The sequence below is a fragment of the Pholcus phalangioides genome, unplaced genomic scaffold, assembly GCF_987345545.1.
Source record: "Pholcus phalangioides strain wild (caught in Gottingen) unplaced genomic scaffold, Ppha-v1.0 ptg000020l_1, whole genome shotgun sequence".
Classification (NCBI taxonomy): Eukaryota; Metazoa; Arthropoda; class Arachnida; order Araneae; family Pholcidae; genus Pholcus; species Pholcus phalangioides.
In genome coordinates this window covers 12,868,321-12,888,675 of record NW_028301613.1, presented here as the reverse complement: position 1 = coordinate 12,888,675, position 20,355 = coordinate 12,868,321, and the positions used below count along the sequence as shown (strand labels likewise).

Sequence of the window (20,355 nt, the reverse complement as noted above, 5' to 3'; positions counted from 1 at the left end):
CGAAAAACCTGAATTTCGGGTTTTTAACCAATCAGCATTTTCACGCTGCACACAGCGCAGAAATTCTACTCCTAGGAATAGGTTTTTTGCAAACCGAATTAGACTATTTCGCTCCAGCAGAAACGTGTTACATAATCAAGCTACGCATTTGCGTTTTCCTAACGAAGCGCATCAGACCAGCGCGACTATATTATAGTATATTGCCCAGGAATCAGCTACTCGGTCGTCTGCATGCTCCGGTTTGAAGGGAAGAAAAAGCAAACACACAGGAGTGAAGAGAACATCGGCAAACGCGCGGCGCACGACGCATTTGACTCTTCCAGAAGCAATCGGCCAATCATGCCTGACGTAAAACGTTGTCGTGAGCCGTATTGCGCGGTTTAGGAAAACAGTCGTACTGCTTTTCTTATTGGTGAGTGGACGGCGTGTCACGCAGGGCGGATCACGTTGCGCGCGGCACAGAAAACCTGCTTCTAGGTTAGACCTAGCTTAAGCAGGGTTTTCTTAAACGACAGCATTTATAAGTTTTTTTATAACAGTTTTTTTTTTTGCCTTGTAGCATTTGCAGCGAATTCACAATGGCAATAACAATTTTCAGGGAATTAAAATTAATTTAATAATCTAGAATACTTAATAAAAACCATACTTATAATAAACCATCTCACCCTTCTTCAGAAATTTTTTCTCTCAGCGCCCCAACGCAATCTAACCCATAGAATCCTATGCTATACCCGTAGCGTCTACCGCCCCCATGGAACATTCCATCGCCCCCAGGAGGCGTTAACGCCCATGTTGAGAATCATTGTTATAAAAAAGCTTATAAACTGACCTGAAAGATCAAACTCCCAGTTCAGTAGTTTTTTCAAGACCCAAGGAGACATCCAAAACAAAGGACCTCTACACAAGCAGACGACAGGTAAGATCGTAAAATGTGAATTTTTCCACACTCCACCATATAGTAATTTGCTGCCATCTAATCTCAAATTTAGAAGTGACTCATGTGGTGGTGAAGTTTAAATTAGAAAAAACCTATATTCTTTATTCCGCTCAGTTCCTTATAAACAAAGCTCATGAACTGAACTGGAAGTTCAAACTGAAAGTTCGGTTATTTTATTTGAGTATAAGGAGACGTCCAAAACAAATAACCTCTCAATGAGCAGACGACAATCGGTTTGTTCGGTTCCCTACAAGCTAGGCTCACAAACAGAACTGGAAGTTCAAACTGCCAGTTCAGTAATTTTTTCGAGATACAAGGAGACGTCCAAAACAAATCACCTGGAGAGAAGCAGACGACAGAGATTCTGAGGCTTGCATCAAATCACGTGACTCAGTGAAAACAAAGTTCCCAAGTGGCAATTTGCCCATAGAAATATACAGTTCGGTGTAAATATTGCGAAAAAAGGATAGAGAACTCATCGAAAGGTAAAGAAAAATATTAAATTATTTATTTCGTTAATACTGGAATAATTTCTTTCATCAATTCTTGAATTTTCCGTCATCAATTCTGGATTTTTCTCCATTAATTCTGGAGAAAATTTCCCTTCTTTCTTGAATTTTCTTTCATCAATTTTGTAGAATTATTTCCTTTATTATTTCTTTAATTTTCTTTCATTAATTCTGAAATTATTTCCTTTATTATTTCTGAAATTATTTCCTTTATTATTTCTGAAATTATTTCCTTTATTATTTCTGAAATTATTTCCTTTATTATTTCTTTCATTAATTCTGGAATTATTTCCTTTATTATTTCTTTCATTAATTCTGGAATTATTTCCCTTACTAATTATTTTTCATTACTTCTGGAATAATTGCTTTCATCAATTCTGGATTTGTTTCTTTCATGAATGCTGAAATTATTTCTTTTATTAATGCTGAAATTATTTCTTTTATTAATGCTGGAATTATTTCTTTCATTGATTCCGAAATTATATCTCATTAATTCTGGAATTATCACTTTTATCAATGCTGATGAATGAATGAATTTTTAACTAGGTAGTAGTGATTTCTCAGAAAAATCGCTTTGTATGTGGGCGTATGATAATGTTAAGATAGCCCTGGGCGTACTTTAAGAAAATTGTGAAAAGCTAATCAAAAAACTCAGCAAAATAATGTGCATGTGTGGTCTAGTTTGCAATATTATTTTCTCATCTTTTGTGCCATGCTTTTGTGATGATCTTCAACTATACAATCAAATGTTCTTAAAATTTTAGGATATTCTATCGCATGATCGATGTTGAAAAAAAATCATACATTAAAAAAAAATACCATTTGATATCTTTTTGTGGTACCTCTTTAGTACTATAGTAAATTTATATTTACTTTTTTTTTACTATAGTACTAAAGTAGCATTATAATGCCCTAAGCATGTGCTTATTTTGCTTAATCCGGTCCTGGCAACACGCATAATACGACTTTCGACCAATTTTGTCCGACAGGCAGTATATATAAAAATAGAATATTGATTCTATTTTTTTTTCTTGGCATTTCAAGCTATAGACATACGTCATACATAATTAGGACCATAGTGGGATTGACGAGCTCGGAGCGATTCCCATTATTTTTCACAATATAAATTCACTATACCGGGAAACGTCAAAGATTCCATCTATAGTCTGTTTCAGGTTAACTTTGCAGTGAAGAGAAAGGTAGAGAGTGTATTCCTTCGCCGCAAAATATAGTTCTCATATATCGGAGGTTTAAGATGAACCTTTATACAGAATATTTCGATTTTTTCTATGATTTTGAAAAAAATACTGAAAAAAAGTCGTTTTGAACTGATGTTTACTTGTTTAAAATTTTTAAATTGTAAAAAATATTGGTTACCATTATTAAAAATCCATAGCAACGGCAACGACACTCTGGCGCGATATCCCAGAAATTTTCCCCGCCAATATCACTGTCGTGTTTTTATTCGTTACACAATTATATACTGTATATATGCATTTTTTTTTCTTCGTTATTTGGTTGAATTTTCCATAACGATACAATTTTTCATTCAGTTTTACATGCAGCTATAGGCTTACATAAACACGAATATTCAATCAGTTTTATTTTCTCCTAAAAATAGGCTTCAGTGAGTTCAGATATTCACTCATAGATTACAAGAAGTGTTTCTCTTCCACGAGAGTGCCGATACTATTGTGACTTGTGAGGCCCTCTATGGGTGCAGAAGTTTTGGTTATAGGTCCTCCTTTTTTTAATTATTTATTTTTTGCCATGTTTATGGGATAGTTTTAGTTTCCGATCACGGAGAGTGTTGACAGAGTCGCGACTTCCATTCACACGAACGGACGCCATCTTCCACCCACCTGTTTCTCCTCATGCCCCTTGCCTATAGCGTCTTTTCAGATACAATAAGTGGGGGGGGGGGGATCCACAGTGGTTTGGGCTTTCATCTGTTACGTGACAGTTGTGTCTTAATTTTCACCAGAGATAGCCACGCTAAAGTTCTCTGCTCTTCCATTCCTGAATACTATATTTTTGGTTTTTGAATATTCGTTGTAAACAAAACTCCATAAGAATAATCCGTAATAACCATGAGCAGCACATCAACCGTAACAAAAGACTAAAGCAGTCGGGAAAACAAGTGGCATCGACGTATACCGTTCGGGGAAGGGGGGGAGGTCGAGTGACGGAAATTTCGGCAAGAAAAGTGAGTAAAAAAATTCTAAACTTTTCCGTATCATTATTATTATTTGGGGCTATTCCTGCATTTACACGTGAAAACAGAGTTAACCTGCTTCTTCTTAATTTATTTAACATTAATTTTTTCCATATAAATTGAAGAAAAAATTAAAAATCCCCAAGTTTTTGAGAGCCATGGTTAATATACAGTATTTTAAAATTACACGTTGCTTTCATAATATTGTTTAGATTTTTTTTCGTAAATAAATTTCAGCTGAGGGAAGGGAAATATTGCAGAAAAATATATGATTTTTTTGAAATTTTTAATGTTACTTACGGCACATCAATGAAAAGTGACACGCTGATAGAAGATAATTATTTTTTTCTAAATTTTAAAACATTTTCTAATCAAAAAACAAAACAAATGATTTCAAAAACCTCACTTTAATTTCTGAAAGTATCGGCAGTGGTTTTCTTTTAATTCTATAATTATTACTAATTTAACTGTGCAATTACGTTACACGTAAAACATATTTTTCTCAGTGAGATTGGCGAGAATCGGCCATACCTTACCGAGGCTTTCGCTCCCATAGCAACGAGTGATGCGGTTCCCTCGTAGCTTCCCCTTCACTGCAAAGTTAACCTGAAACGGACTATAGGGGCCCCATGCATGGGCGGGGATACGGGGGGGGGGGTGCCCAGCGTCAAAGGTGGAGTCGACTGATCTAATGTATCAGACTTCCCCCCAGACTTCCAAGTCTATCTCCGTCTATGGCCCCATGGGCGGAGATACGGCCCTCCCGTATACAGCGTCAAAGGTTCAGCCTGTTGAAGATGTTATTAATGTACCATCATTATTATTATAACGAGTCGCGGAATGGCAACAGTATGGCATTCGAATGTCGTTTCGGTTGTTATGGCAACATATGTGTAGGCCGGATGTTTATTATTAAAGTGCCAGTTATGTTCTCGTTCGTAATCGATGTAGTCGCATCACTAAACCCAGCCCACTGATCTAATGTATTTGCGTACATATGAATTGACATGATCGTCATCGTGACCCCCAGACTTTCAAGTCCATCTCCGCCTATGAGGGGCAATATGTGAGGCCATTGGTCGCATGAAATCCTGGCCTGGAGCCCAGTGAGATGAAAATCTTTTTCCTCATGAGATAGGCACATATTTCATTATTTGATTGTCATAGAAAAATTTGAATGTGCATCTGAGTGTATATTGAACTCTGCCCCCCCCCAGAGGGTCGTGTGATTGCCCCCCGTTCTCAGAGTAGACTACAAACTATAGAAACTATGTGAACCCTTAGGCAAAGAGCAAATCACGACACGACGCAGGGCAGCACCCTGTTCTGCGGCCAATTCGGAATACATTATGGAATTGATTATGGGATTCGTTAATTTCGGAATTTTCGTCGATACATCGAATTTTCACTAATTTTGTGATTGTTTTCAAATTATCATTAATTCTGAATTTTCATGCATCCATAATTTTAAATTTTTAGAGAAAAATCCACTTTTTTTTTTAATAGCCTACGAAATCATTTCCATTAAATTTCTGAATTCGGCTTTAATTCCGAATATTCATTACGATATTTCATCGATCGATAGAGGAATAATTTTTCATTAGATCTGAAATTTAATTATTGATTTCACTAATTCCTGGTGTTACATTAATCTAGTTTTCCATTAAATATGAATTTTCAGAAGTTCGCAATTATTTATTAATTTTAAATTGTGATCAATCCTTTCACATTTGTTTTAACTTTTCACAAGTTCCAAATTTTCATTCATTATGAGATTAATATCGGAAAAATTCCATTAATTCCGGAATATTCATTGATTCCAATTTCCGTTATTAACGGAACAAGTTATAAAAACGTGAACAAGAAATAATAAAAAGTCAGGACTGATGACAATTCGAAATTAGAGAATAACTAAACTATTGAAAATTCAGATGTTTCTGATGAATTAGTCTTTAAAAACTAAAGGCGCATAAATTAATCAAAATTGAAAATGGATAAAAATTTTAATGAAAATATAGAATTTAAGAAAATTCAAAATTTAGAGTGAATCGCAATAAAATTAAAGATTATATAATTATAGATATATATTATATAATAATTAACCGTTAATTATGTAATATATATCAATCTATAATTATATAATCTTTAAGTTTATTGCGATTCACTCTAAATTTTGAATTTTCTTAAATTCTATATTTTCATTAAAATTTTTATCCATTTTCAATTTTGATTAATTTATGCGCCTTTAGTTTTTAAAGACTAATTCATCAGAAACATCTGAATTTTCAATAGTTTAGTTATTCTCTAATTTCGAATTGTCATCAGTCCTGACTTTTTATTATTTCTTGTTCACGTTTTTATATACGGTATTTTAATATACATTTTTCAGCGCATTCCCGTACTTTATATTTTAATTACTGTTATGTCTTCCTTAATATCAACTTCAATGACCAATATATAATATCCAGGCTCCGAAAGCCTCCCAAATGCCTAGGTTCTGGGCCCCCGAAATCGTTTCCTTCCGAAAACACTCGTGCACCGGGAACGCGTTCCAATATGCGCACCCCCGCGCTACGCGTGATGTCATCGCACTCGGGTCCCGCCACTCGCGACTCCATTTGCGCTTAGCCTTTTACGGAGAAAGACAAATGTGGTATGTTAAAATTATATTGACAGCAACAATTAGAGGAAATGTGTCTGCGATTAAAATATGCCGGGGTTTACTGTAAAAGTTTTTATAAAACTTGAAAAATGCAACCGATATGTTTATTGATTACATTTTTCAAGTTTTGTAAAAGATCTTTGATCAAATTTTTATATTGTAATCCCCGCCTGAGTGGCGGAGAATAATTTAGATTACGGTAGTAACATGTAACTTACGTTTCTCTTTCAAAGCATCCACAACCCGGTCTATCACCCTTTACAATTTACTGCCGAATGCCGGAAGTGCACATCTATTGTTATGCTGCGTGATGGTTTTAGTGCTGCCATCTATTTTTAACACTACGAGTAAAGTGAGTGTAATGATTGAATATTTGTACATCATTGCAGGTCTGTTACCTTGTGTGGCGGGACTTTTTAATGGGGGCATCGGCTCGCATTCACTCCTCAAAGTTGGGAACCCACAAATAAGCAATTTTTCGGTCTTCTGCCGGTGGGGTACGAACCCGGGCTCCGAGCTGATCATACAGCTGCAATTTAACTTACTGACAAGCCCCTAACCTGCAAATTCCACCCTTTAACACTACAAGGAGGCGCGAAAATGCGCGCTTGCCCCGACCAACACCATCTTCAGCAGAAGACCTTTACGCGAAGCTAGTTACATCACTGAAGGCGGTCATCGCATATAGCAGGCCGACGTATGCGCCATCTATACATTTTTGAAGTATATGCAATGGCCATAGGTGAGATTACCTTTTTCAATGACGTCAGGAGGTTCGCGCGGAGGCCTTCTGCTATAGATGGTGTTGCCCCGGCTGATCAAGAATCTAGTTGCGGCCATGCATATGATTATCCTTGGGGTTGTCTATCACGTGAATACCTGATAACTTGACTGTGACTATGCCCAACTACATATACTCACACCAGTTTATACACTAACGATAAGCAGCCTTCAACATCTCAGAAGCAAAAAGGGATTACTTGATTTATGCAGCATTCTGAAAATAGAGTTAATTGAAAATGCTCTCTTCTGCAAGTACCATTAAAAAACCCAGAAATCTCAACATAAATTTTGAAACAAGTTTGGAAATCATAACCGGAAATAAACATTTTCAGACCAAAAATGAATTGCGACAGAATTTGAAACTGATGAGACATGCATTGAGTATGTGTGGGGGATACCATAATATCAGCAAGACGTAAGAAAATGGGAAAAGTAAACAAAATTTTCCAAAAAAAGAAATTCAAAGGATAAAAAGGAACTTTATTGAAAATTTGGCTTCCAGCGCAATTGGACAGAAGACAAACATCCATGTGACAAGTGACTAGCAAGGAAAATCCAGCCTTTAGTAGGTCCAGCCTTTAGATCACTCCTGACTGCTATGCAAGATTTACATCGTCTGCCCATGCTGAGTACAAGATTATCAACGAGCTGTTGAGGCATTGCTGCCCATTCCTGTTGCAGCGCCAATCGCAGCTCAGGAATCATTGTTGGCAGCTGGTGATGTGCTGCCAAGCATCTCCCTAGAGTGTCCTACATGTGTTAGGTTGGACTTAGATTCGGAATCTTGCCAGCCAATCGATGTGTTGAATATCTTCACTCTCCAACAACTCTGTGATCGCCACTGTAGGACGAAGTGTAGTATTGTCATCCATGAAGAGGAACTGAGAAACCATAGCACCCCTAAAATGATGCATGTGAGGAAGGACAACCTTGGTACAATAGATCAGGCACCAGTGACTGAACCACCTTGGAAAATGTACGGGTACCAAGCATGATACCTTCCCCAAATGAGAACACCACCTCCAAACCGGTCCCTTTTGATGATGTTGGAGGGGGTTATTGTGTGTTCCCCGCTCTCTCCAAATATATATGCGTCCAGAATTGCTAGTCAGACTAAATCTGTTTTCATCCATAAAGAGTACTCGACTTTAATTTTCCAGCTTCATCCTTAATTTTTGTACACCAGTGTAATATGGATCCACACCCTAAACAGGGAGACATTAGTTTAGTTTTGGCTTCTCGTTTAGTTTGCGTTCCACACTGCTGCCGTAGTCACAGAATAGCCTCTGTGAGTACACGCCCCTCAAGAGTCATAACAACAAAAAAACAATCGTGTAAAATTTGGAAGGAGAAGAAAAGCCCCTTGATAAGGTTTGGCATCAGGTAGTTTCCTTGAATAAGCGATGTTGTACCTTGGAAAAATGCAGAACAGAATGGCACTCCATTCTAAGTGGAAGAAGGGGTAAACTCAGGTGGCTTGAGATGGACATCTTTGACATACCCAGGACTGGAATTAGTGGGAGGCAATTTTAAGGATGCAGCAAATGTAAGGGGGGAAAAACCAGAAATTAAATCAGACTTCTACAGTGAAGGTGGCAAAGAAATTGTTTCAGTCCCCTTTCTCCTCTACCAAATTCAAGTTACCGATCTGGATGTATCGCAAGTAGCTTATCTCACGACTTGGCATCAGGGGTGGAGGTACGGGTGTGGGGGGGATACCTCAGCTTCAATGACTGAGCCAACTGATCTAATGTATATGCATATATATGAATTGACATTGTTGTGTCCCTCCATTATTTGAAGCCTATCTCCGCCTATGCTTGCCTATCCACATTGCTTGTGAGCGTCAGCAAATTCAGCAAACCCAAGCAGTGAAGATGCACCTTTACATACATGAAATTCTTCAGACATACAGGATGATTAGAAAATGAAAGACCACTACAACATTCCATCATGCTCAACACAAGTTCTACCCAACACGGTCAACCATACATATCTTTGATGTTTGGTGACGGGGTGTGACATGCGCAAGGGGGAAGGAAGTTTGCTATAATCCAGAGCTGAGATTATAGTGTTATTTTGTAAGAAAAAACAACAAGGCCCCCCCCCCATCCTCCAGAAAATCCTGCATATGCCTATGAACTTCAGTGATTTTAGTAATCTATAGAGTGATGTCCAGGTATAATGTTCAAAAGAGATTTAACCCTCCAGTAGATGCAGGTATGTAGGAGATACACAGAGGAAAGATGAGAGAGAGCAGCTCGTATCTCCTGCATATGTGCGCTCTCCGAATTAGATTTTAGTTATCTTGGTCAAACTGTGCCAAAACTAAGGGTTTATTATAAACAAAATGACTAGAGCTAATTGAACTTCAGAAAAATAAAACAGGTGTATGGCAAAACCAAATGATCTGTGAAATGTCAAAAGCAATGACAGACTGTAAAAACACTATAACTTGTCATTAAAACCAATGGCTTTAATGAATTCAAAAATGTGAGATGAATCGCAGCGGTCAGATAAAAAATATCACTAAATGTGATTGTTGATTCTGATCAAAAGCAGTCGTAAAATGATGACAATATGATGTGAACTAAAAACCATGAGCAATGGTCAATAGACTTTGACCATGTGGGCACTCGGGTTGACTTTCTGTCAGCAAACGATATGAAGGAGTAAGGCAACTTCGCCCCAAAGCAGAATCTACCAAAATCTGTGACATACATTCAAGAACGGAACTAGAGGGAGGGGGCAGAGGAGGCAACAACTGCCCCAGACGGCAGTTTTAGGTGGGAACAAAGAACACCCCATTACAAAATTATTAAGTTGTTGGGGGCGGCAAAAATCCTAGTTACGGCACTGCATACATTGCAGAACAATCAGTGCTACTGCAGAACAAACTGCAAGAAGTTTTAAGAAATATGTTGAAAACATCATTATGGGAATTTTTACTACTGCTACTAAACCAGACATGCATCTCGTCCATATTTCTCTGCAGAACTTCTAATGAATTGGTACATGTTGGAATGTGTGTATGTATAGTGAACCTTTCCTTGAAGTTTGTTTCTGCGTAATGCTTGTTATGTGCAGTGCTGCCATCTGCAATCAATTTTTTTTAAACTATGAGTTTTTTTTCTCAACTCGTAGTGATTGAAGTGTAATGAATGAGTAATTATACTGTTACTCTCTGCGGCGAGACTTTTTTAATGGGGAGATTGGCTTGCATTCACACCTCGAAGTTGGGAACCACAGAAAACCGACTTTCGCCAACCACAACTGCAGCAACGGTGGAGGTTTGAACTCAGATCCTCGCTATGCGAATCCGTCACTATGACCACTTGACTACCACAGCGATGGAAATTTTTACTGCAGAACATTTCAGGTCAGCTGAAGGCTCGTTGCAGAATAATGCAAAACATTCTGCTTTGGGACCTATGTGTAACCGAGAGAGTAGGAGTTCCTCTTTCCTATTCGTCCTGCTGCCTAAATGCCAATGGGCGATTGTGGACTTGATTGCATGTAATTTATTATTAGTTTGATTATTCCAGTGGTCCTGCCAGCAGCAATAGTTTCTCAAAGAACTAAGCAGTGGTCACTGTGCTTGCTGGAAGGCTAAAAAAATGTTTTATACATGTTATCAGAAACAGCGGATACCGCTTAAGATGCTACTGACGGATTATACAGCGAAAATATATTAAAGGGAGGAATGTTTGAAAAATGACTTTTTTTTCTAAACAGGAGAGAAAAAATTGGGATACTGAAAATAATCTTTTTACGAGAAAAAATCTCAAGCAGGATACAAGTGCGGATCCAAAGAGGGTGCTCACCCCTCCCAAGAAGCAGAGTATGGAGTAAATTTATGTCCCGTAAAATGTAGGATGATCCAATGCGTCTACACAATAAGCCACTTCTCCAACACATCGACCTGGATCTGCTTGCCTCAGCCCCATTCACAGCTGAAGATGTCTGTCCCTGTTTCATTTACAGCTGAAGATGTCTACCTCCGCTCCTTTTGAATCTGAAGATCTCTGTCTTCACTCCATTCCCAGCTGAAGTTAATTGCCTTCGCTCAGACATGGATCCAGTAGGGCACGGGTGGCCAACCCTCTTCCACGGCATGTTACAATTGAGATTACTTTCGGTGCGCGTGCCACTCTGAGAATTATCACCAAGACCATGAAACTTGTTTTAGAGGGACATGGGCATTTTCCTCACCCCCCTAAAAAAAATACTGTTCTTGTCACTCTTTTGCATTTAGAACTGCTTTCATTTTTGAGTCGTATATTTGATTACCACAATGCAGATTGTATATTGATAGAAGTTTATCTTACCAACCCCGAGTAACCTAGGCTGATCTGTTGCAAGAAGCAACGTAAGCACTTCAGCTTCCAGGAATTAATCTTATCTACACTTTATTGGGCATGGGCCTGTAGCCAGAAATTTCGTTGGAAGCTGGACCAGTGATAGAACCATAGATTTGGCCATCTTTTACCTCTTTTTGGTAATTTTCTCACATTTTGCCCCCCAAGTTCCCCCTCCCCCTATGGCCTTGGCACGGGTACTGGAACATGAGGGCTCAGGCTGCTTGCTCTCTCCTCCCCCAATAAACTTTGCAAGAAGGCTGACCTCCCCCCCCCCCACCTTCTAGGAATTCACGGATGAATAATGCCAAGGGCATAGGGGGACTAAAAATGGAAAAAGATGGTCAAATCTATTGTTCTATCACTTTGGTCCCCCACGAACAAAATTTCTGGCTATGCCCCTGAATAATGCAATGCCCTCTATATGCAGAGATCCCTGAATCCTGTGCGAGGCATCCAGTAACTATGACGACCACCAAAGACAGAAATCCAAACAGAAACCCACAGAATAAAAATTGTAATTAAAACAAGAAAAGAATTGTTCTGAATTATTGGCAAGGATTTGTTAGATTAAAAAATGAAATACCATTTCTTTAATTTTTGAAGAAAAAAAAAGTCTTTGCGTACCACTCCTGATACCATGGCGTAGTGATACAGTGGCAAGTTGGCCACCCCTGCAGTAGGGGAAAGGATAGGAATAATTGCCCCTTCCAAGAGTCCAATAATATAAATTTTGCTGTCCTGTAAAATACGGGATGGTTCATAGAACTTACACAATTTGTTCTGCCCGACTGATTGCACTGGATGGATGTGATGTATGCATACATAAAATGCATGTTAAAATTTTTCACATACATTGAAAATTGTGAAAATTATAAATATATAATTACCCTCTATAATGATAATCACCTATATTGCAATATTAGTCCCTCTTCCCGATAGCTGATGAGTGCGGAAGTGTGAGTGCTGTTAGATTTTCATGACTGAAAATCTGGTCCCTTTCCAAGAGCATTTCCAGCTTCAGCAAGAGCCATAAGTAACACAGAACCATGCCGGGAGAATAGGGGAGCCTGATGAAGCACAGGCATGTTTTGCCTGAAACGCTGAACCAAATGCAAAGAATCGGTGAATGAGTTATTGCGATGGAGCTGCCAATTACCCACAGCATCACGTAGGTGACTCGGAATCTCTTGGTGGTACTCCTCGGTTGTGCCACGCCGCTGGAGTGGAAGATAGTATGACTGCTCTTCACTGATACGCGCCATCTTTGAAGCGGTTAAATCAGTCCCTTATCTGTGGTGCCCATTGCTTCTTATCACCCCCCAAGGCCTATTGAATCTTGCGGTTTGTTTCCATTCGGGAATGACCAAGCTCTAATTAACCAAAATTTAATGCAGTATAGTCGTTTTCTGCCATTTTTTCAAAAACAAAAATCTGATGGTGCTAGCTTACATTTCCTCACTCACTGACTATCAGCCAGCGACTGGCAGCTCCTGCAAGCACAGAAAAAATTCAAGTATGCGCATTAGTATCGTCTACATACGTGCACCAAATCACACCTTCCTAGCTTCACTGTTTTTAGGCATGAAAAATTATGATCAGATACTTTTTTTGAACTAACTTCATATTACATTGAATCAGCGGAAATCGCAATACTTGGCCAGAATAGGCTGGATGTGACGTTTTTGTCTTATTGAAATCTAGTCGTCACTAATTACAGTGGGGGGGGGGGGGGAATATGTGTCCAAGTCTCTTGAAATAAGCAAGCAGAGAGAAGGTGGGAAGTAATGAAATTTGTCACTGATTATAGAAGTGAATATTGATTTCTTGTGGATCTTCGTCGATAGAATATTTGACACACATACGAAAATTTTTAATGAATAACGAGGCTTTTTCCTCCACATATACATAAAAGAATTTTAAATTTACTTTTTTCCCTGAAAGACACAAATTTAAACGTTGTCAGCTCAGATAATGGAATTTATATTACAAAGGATGAGATTTTTTTTTTGGAGCAGCGATAGTATAATCCCTTTTTTTGGCAATTTTCTTCCTTGTGAAGAGTTTTTCAAATCCGGATTTTTATGAAGGGTCCGGGAAACAAACCCAAATTCTGGCTGGATTCCCCCCCTGCATTTTGTCGTTTTTTCAGTGATCGTTATTTGAATTTGTAATGTTTACTATAATCGGAAATGAACAACATTTTTTGTTTCCATTCGAAATTTTTTGGCAATGAAATATGGTCATCAAGCCCTTTTAATTTTTTCCCTGAAATACAATTTTGTTTACTGTGATTTGTAACGGCCTTTATTTTTCCCATCCTTTGCCAATTTGTTGGTAATCAGCGAGGTAATTTGACATTCTTCATAAACTGCATTTTTTGTATCCCCCCTATTTAGGATCACAATTTCTCGCACTTTAGCCCATTTAATGAGGTATGGCAGACCTAAGTCTGAAGGTACAATTTTTTTTCGAGCTCATGTGGATATTATTAATATCAATTACAACAACTGAATAATTTTTCATTCAGTTCAGAATCGAATTATCAATTCTGCCTGCGATCAATCCAAACCATAGGTTGAGATACGCTGTTCTGGGACATTCTTATTACTCCATTTCTTGTACACGCTCCAAGTCACTATTTGATCACAATTTCAGTCACTTGAATGTTTGCAAACCATTTTGTTCTCTCACTGAACTAGTTCCTCACTCATTATGTAGAGATAGATTTGTAGTTTTTTGCCACCCCTTATCCCATTGTAGTCCGTTTCCGCTCATTACATGTTCGCTAATTTCCCCTGTAAATACTAGTCAGCTGTCATATACACTGGGAAAACGCATAGTGCCGTGTATGTATTCCCAGCCTTTCAAATAACTCAGAAAGGTTTATATTCTGTAATCACGGTTTTATTTATAACCTACCTAAAGAATTTTTTTTGCCTCAGAGCCGCAACTCCACAGCACCCTTGACAAAGGTTGCCGGCACACAGTTCGAGAACCTGCAGTCTAGAGTGTTTTATTCTAAATTTTGATCCCGTACTTGGTCTAAGATATTATACAGGGTGTCTGTCCACAATTTAAGAACCCTATTTCAAAGCTTCCTACAGCCGAAACCAGTCATTAACAAAATTTTGAAATCTTACAGATGACTTAATAAAGAGATGGAAATTTCTTTCAGAAAAAAAATAGTTCCTAACATCAACACCACCAGAAGGCATATTACTTTGAATTAGTGTTATTTTGCAGGAAAAAATGTAAAACCCCGAGAAAAACAAAAAATTGAACCCCCTTTGAGAAAATTCTGTGTACGCCTATGCTACTCACAATGGCCTTAGGTTTACAAGATCATAGCGCTTTGCTAGCGCGAATTGTTTACTGAACACTGACGTTGCAGTAGCTGCTCCCAGAAATTTTGAACAATGAAGGAATTTTGAAAAGGTAAAACCAGTTAAAAACCTTCCAAATATGATAATGAAATTCAAATAAACAGGATTGTTATTTAAACGCTCAGGAAGAAACTTTCTGCAGAGGGCAAGTACGGGGACAACTGTGGAGCATGCCATCTTGTGATTTTAAATGGTAGCTGAAAATGATGGACATCATGTGGAATATGTTTTGCTGAAATAGAACTTGTAAGCATTGTGGGATGAGACACCTCTGCCTTTTTCCTGGTACAATAACGCTTGTTTTTGTTAGCGAAATTCTGATTACTGAACAAATAAGTGTCTGTAAGCTTTTTAAATTAATTTCAACACAATGGAAATCAACTTTGCAGGTTTTAGTTATTTATTCTACACAAATCGACCACGCATTACTTTGAGCTACAACAAATGTTGTGCAAACACACTTTGGCAAAGTGAATGATATGCACATGGAATGCTTTCGAGCCATCTAATCAACACTATACTTTGCTTTATTGTAAAAAAACTATGGTTTCAGGATTTTTTTCTCACTTGGAGGATATACACGGTTCATAGGTAAAGAGCCCTTCAGGAATTACGTCAGCAGATTTCTAGCCATTTTTGACCTCCCCTCCCTTGCCAGCAAAGTTTAGTCAGCTCTGCCCCCTACCTCTTAATGCATATTGGTATCAGGTGACATATGAGCGGTACGAACCTTCTATGCCCCCCCCCCCTCCCAGACGATCAAAAAAAAGTTTTTTCATGCAAAAAATATGTTGAAAAAAATTTCGGAACAAAATACCTTTGCATGTTATTAGGCAATTTCAATGTCATTTAAAAGCTAAGAATTCTCATTTCTGTTTAAGAAATTGCCAGCCACCTCTCATATAATTTTGTAAAAATGAACCACGCGGCACATTTACAGATTTACAAGTGACCCATGGCACAATTACACAGCATTTAAGCAGTCTACAGCACATTTTCAGATCACTCAAGTAGACCTGCGGCACAGTTCCAGAACTCTTAGTTTGCGCCATATTTAGCTCCCTTAAGTGGTGACATGTGGCAGTTTTAGAGCACTTGAAGGATCCACAAAACATTTAGAGATCACTAACGTGGCTCTATAAAGCACTGTTTCTTAACCACCGGGCCCCGATATCATTCATACTGACCACGAGTGATTGGCCGTTTCCTTTCTCCCTCTCCCCCATTAATTTTCAGTCATATGTTTGACTGAGCCTTCTGCTTCAAAACTAAATGTAACCGGGCTGCAGGCTAAAGAGGACTTATCAATTGGGAGAATGTTAGTTCAAGTTACCTATAAACTAGGGAATGTTTTTCATTTTGGCACACGGAGATTTTTTATAAAGAGTGGTTTATGACATGTGAGCATCATTCAAACACCCCCTCCCCCCTTGTCATCAATACCTAAAACTTCCTTTCTCCCATCAATGTTGGCGTAATACTTGAATGACCATTAACAAGGCTTATGACATTTTGCTAGCAAACCGTCAGTCCTAGAGGAATACTTCTAATTAGAAAGTTTCCAAATAACGTGTAGAACTGAGATCATGTCATCTATACTGTGAAGAGTTAAGAAGTTAAAGTAAAACTTATACCACCCCTGTGTGTGCCCAAAACACCCAATCAGAAAGGGGTTGCCCTGTCTGTCCTGATGCCAACAAAAACATCACACGCTTCTAACTGCTAAATTCACAGATATATTCAAATTCGAAAAACATAGAAAAGTTGGGCAGAAACAGTAAGGATAAACCGTTTTACTCATATTTAAGGCTATTCTTTTTCTTAAATTTTCTTGAATTCGAATATTTGAGAATATTGCACTTAGAAACATGAATTTTTTTTTGTTGGCATTAAGAGAGACAAGGAAACAACTTTCTAATTGGATTTTAGGACACATGGGGACATTACAAAAAGTTAATTTTATTTTAATAACCACACAACCCCTTACAACATGAATGACATATACAGGGTGATTCAGAAACGATGGGAAAAGAGGTGATAGTACACACCAATACAAACAATTGCCATCAAAGAATGCATAGTCTAACATGAGACGCTGGCGCGTTTCGAAACTGTCACTCCACAAACGTTAGAACATCATTCCTGTTGAAATTTAAAATGAGAAAAAGAACATGCATGCAAATGTAACCTGGGAAAAAGAAACCAGATGCAGAGAAGCAAGTTCTTTACCAACTGAGCCTGGGGTGACTACCAATGGATGGAGCCCTCATTTCCCTCCCAACTCCTCTGGTTGGAAATTGTTGTATGGCGATATGTGACCAGAGTTGGTGTGCGGTAAAGTAGTAGTGTATGAATAGGGAATCAGAAGATAAGTGTCTGAGAGGACAGAGCAAATCTAATTTGCTTTAAATTTGATCATTTTTGTCGAACCACAATCATTTTCTGCACATGAGGGCTAATTAGACCGGGACCTACCATTTATTGCCGATTCCGAACAGCCGGCTAGTTTTTTACACTCATCGAGAGGTTAGTGTGCTAACCCCTCGATGGGGGACTCCCTGCGGTAGCAATTTTTTCTGTGGTCATGTTGCCGTTTCTGCTGTACCCGTGTCAGGAAAATTTTCTGACAAGGACGAACCGGGTATCGAACTCGCGACACATCCTTTGGTACTTTAGGCGAATATCTTATCGACCTGGGCTACCGCGCCCCCCCTTTAAATTTGATCAAAAGATATTGAAAGTGCTAAGATTTTTAACGAATTGTGAAATCAATCAGAAGGGAATTTATAGATTGATTTATTAGTAGATATATAAATGTGTGCTCTAATTGTTAAACGTTTTTCAAAAACCGTCACAAAAAACGTAAATAAGAAATCTTAATGAGAATTAGAGAGATATAGATGGCTTTTTTTTCTCAGCCAGAGATATCAAGGAAACTGTTTTTTTCCGGATATTATGCTGAGGTGAGCTCGGAAAGAAAAGTCACCACGCCTCTGCCGGGACTCGAACCCAGGCCCTCTTGCATACCGGGCAAGCATGCTACCATCTACACCACTGGAGACTCATGAATCTTCTTTCCTAATTTCCCGGCGGAGACGTGGTGACTTTTCTTTCAGAGCTCACCTCAGCATAATATCCGGAAAAAAACAGTTTCCTTGATATCTCTGGCTGAGAAAAAAAGCCATCTATATCTCTCTAAACCGTCCCACCCGGGGACCATTTCCTGAAGTTAAGAGAGGCTACTAATGCCTCTACTTCAGCGCCTCACGACACAGTGCGTGAAATTAGGAAGATTCATGAGTCTCCAGTGGTGTAGATGGTAGCATGCTTGCCCGGTATGCAAGAGGGCCTGGGTTCGAGTCCCGGTGGAGACGTGGTGACTTTTCTTTCCGAGCTCACCTCAGCATAATATCCGGAAAAAAACAGTTTCCTTGATATCTCTGGCTGAGAAAAAAAGCCATCTATATCTCTCTAAACCGTCCCACCCGGGGACCATTTCCTGAAGTTAAGAGAGGCTACTAATGCCTCTACTTCAGCGCCTCACGACACAGTGCGTGAAATTAGGAAGGAAGATTCATGAGTCTCCAGTGGTGTAGATGGTAGCATGCTTGCCCGGTATGCAAGAGGGCCTGGGTTCGAGTCCCGGTGGAGACGTGGTGACTTTTCTTTCCGAGCTCACCTCAGCATAATATCCGGAAAAAAACAGTTTCCTTGATATCTCTGGCTGAGAAAAAAAGCCATCTATATCTCTCTAAACCGTCCCACCCGGGGACCATTTCCTGAAGTTAAGAGAGGCTACTAATGCCTCTACTTCAGCGCCTCACGACACAGTGCGTGAAATTAGGAAGGAAGATTCATGAGTCTCCAGTGGTGTAGATGGTAGCATGCTTGCCCGGTATGCAAGAGGGCCTGGGTTCGAGTCCCGGTGGAGACGTGGTGACTTTTCTTTCCGAGCTCACCTCAGCATAATATCCGGAAAAAAACAGTTTCCTTAATGAGAATTGTTAGGAACATGAAAATAAGTTGCACTAAGTGGAAAAACGTTCTAAATGAGAGAAACATTATAAGCGGGATCAACTGTATATTTGTTTCAGATTTATTACATGTATGGAATTCCCTATGTTAAATTCTCAGTGCTAATGAGCTTCTTTGCAAGCTTTTCCAACTAATAGACAATGAAAGTAAATGAACCTTTGGATAGAACATATTTTTAGAAATGAATTACTTAATTCACAGATACCTTCTTCTCTTACCCAGAACATGACCCACCGCTCAGTCTCAACGGAAAAATATAAACGGGTGATCGAAGACCTGGAGTATGCTGGAAGAAAATTCATAGAAATACCAGTGAATTATGGGGGGGGGCATAATTTTTTCAAGACACTTTTTTTTTAGAGGGACCCATTTTCACTCAAAAAGGACCCACATTTTTCGAATAACCTGGGTCCTGGGACGCAGGTAAATTAATTACAGTAGTATCTGTGAATCAAATAAATAATTCATTTCTAAAAACATGTTCTATTCAAAGGTTCATGTACTTTCATTGTCTACTAGTAGGAAAAGATTGAGAATTGAACATGTGGAATTTTAACACATGTAATAAATCTAAAACAAATATACAGTTGATCCTGCTTATAACGTTCCCATTTAAAACGTTTTTCCACTTGGTACGACTTATTTTCATTGTCCCAACTCTAAATAATTCTCATTAACATTTCCTGTTTAAAGTGTTTTCCTGCTTACGTTCTTTATGACAGTTTTTTGAAAAACGTTATAAGCAGGATCCACTGTAATTAAAAGTTAGAGGCACACATTTATATATTTACTAATAAATCAATCTATGAATTCCCTTCTGATTGATTTTCCATTTCCTTAAAAAAAATCTTTGCTCTTTCAATAATATCTTCCCATTAAATTTAAAGCAAAAATGAGACTCTCTCTCAGACACTTATCTTCCGATTCCCTATTAATATAAATTCGAGCAAAGCAATCCCCCAATAGAATGATTTTATTTTCCCTCCCTGATGGTTTACCCCCATGGCTCCCACCCCCAAAGCAGAATATTTAGCACTGTTCCGCGACGGGGAATTGTTCTGCGACGTACGTCACAGATTTCGGCACATTCTGCTTTGGGGGCTCTCACATCCTGGAGCAGGGCCCCTAGGCTGGAAACTTTGGCGGGCTCCAGACCAGAATTTTCACAGGCTCCCTCTGCAGTGAATTTATAGCGTGAAAAAACAAAAAAATGACGAGAATCGTCCCATGCCCCATCCACCACCCTGATCTGTCGCCATTCAACTGCCACGTGTTTTCACCCCTGAATATGGGAGCTACGTCAGATTTGTGTTGGTGAAACTCAAGTGTTTGTTTGTGCCCAGCATTCAGCGTGTTTGTGGTGTCATCTATCTAGGGCTATAATTAGATACTTTCTCAAATGGGACAAGCACACACCCTGTGTAATGCAGAAGAAGCAGATGCCATTGACACGCATCTCTGTATATTAGT

At 38.7% G+C, this 20,355-nt stretch overlaps 3 non-coding genes across 3 annotated transcripts; all 3 read left to right on the top strand.

Annotated features, from left to right (window-relative positions):
- The first annotated feature begins 18,150 nt into the window (after positions 1–18,150).
- On the top strand, positions 18,151–18,224 carry TRNAT-GGU (transfer RNA threonine (anticodon GGU)). Its single transcript has one exon. It is a non-coding gene; the product is annotated as a tRNA-Thr (tRNA).
- Positions 18,225–18,430: 206 nt separating this feature from the next.
- On the top strand, positions 18,431–18,504 carry TRNAT-GGU (transfer RNA threonine (anticodon GGU)). The gene has a single exon. It is a non-coding gene; the product is annotated as a tRNA-Thr (tRNA).
- Positions 18,505–18,710: 206 nt separating this feature from the next.
- On the top strand, positions 18,711–18,784 carry TRNAT-GGU (transfer RNA threonine (anticodon GGU)). Its single transcript has one exon. It is a non-coding gene; the product is annotated as a tRNA-Thr (tRNA).
- Positions 18,785–20,355: the final 1,571 nt, after the last annotated feature.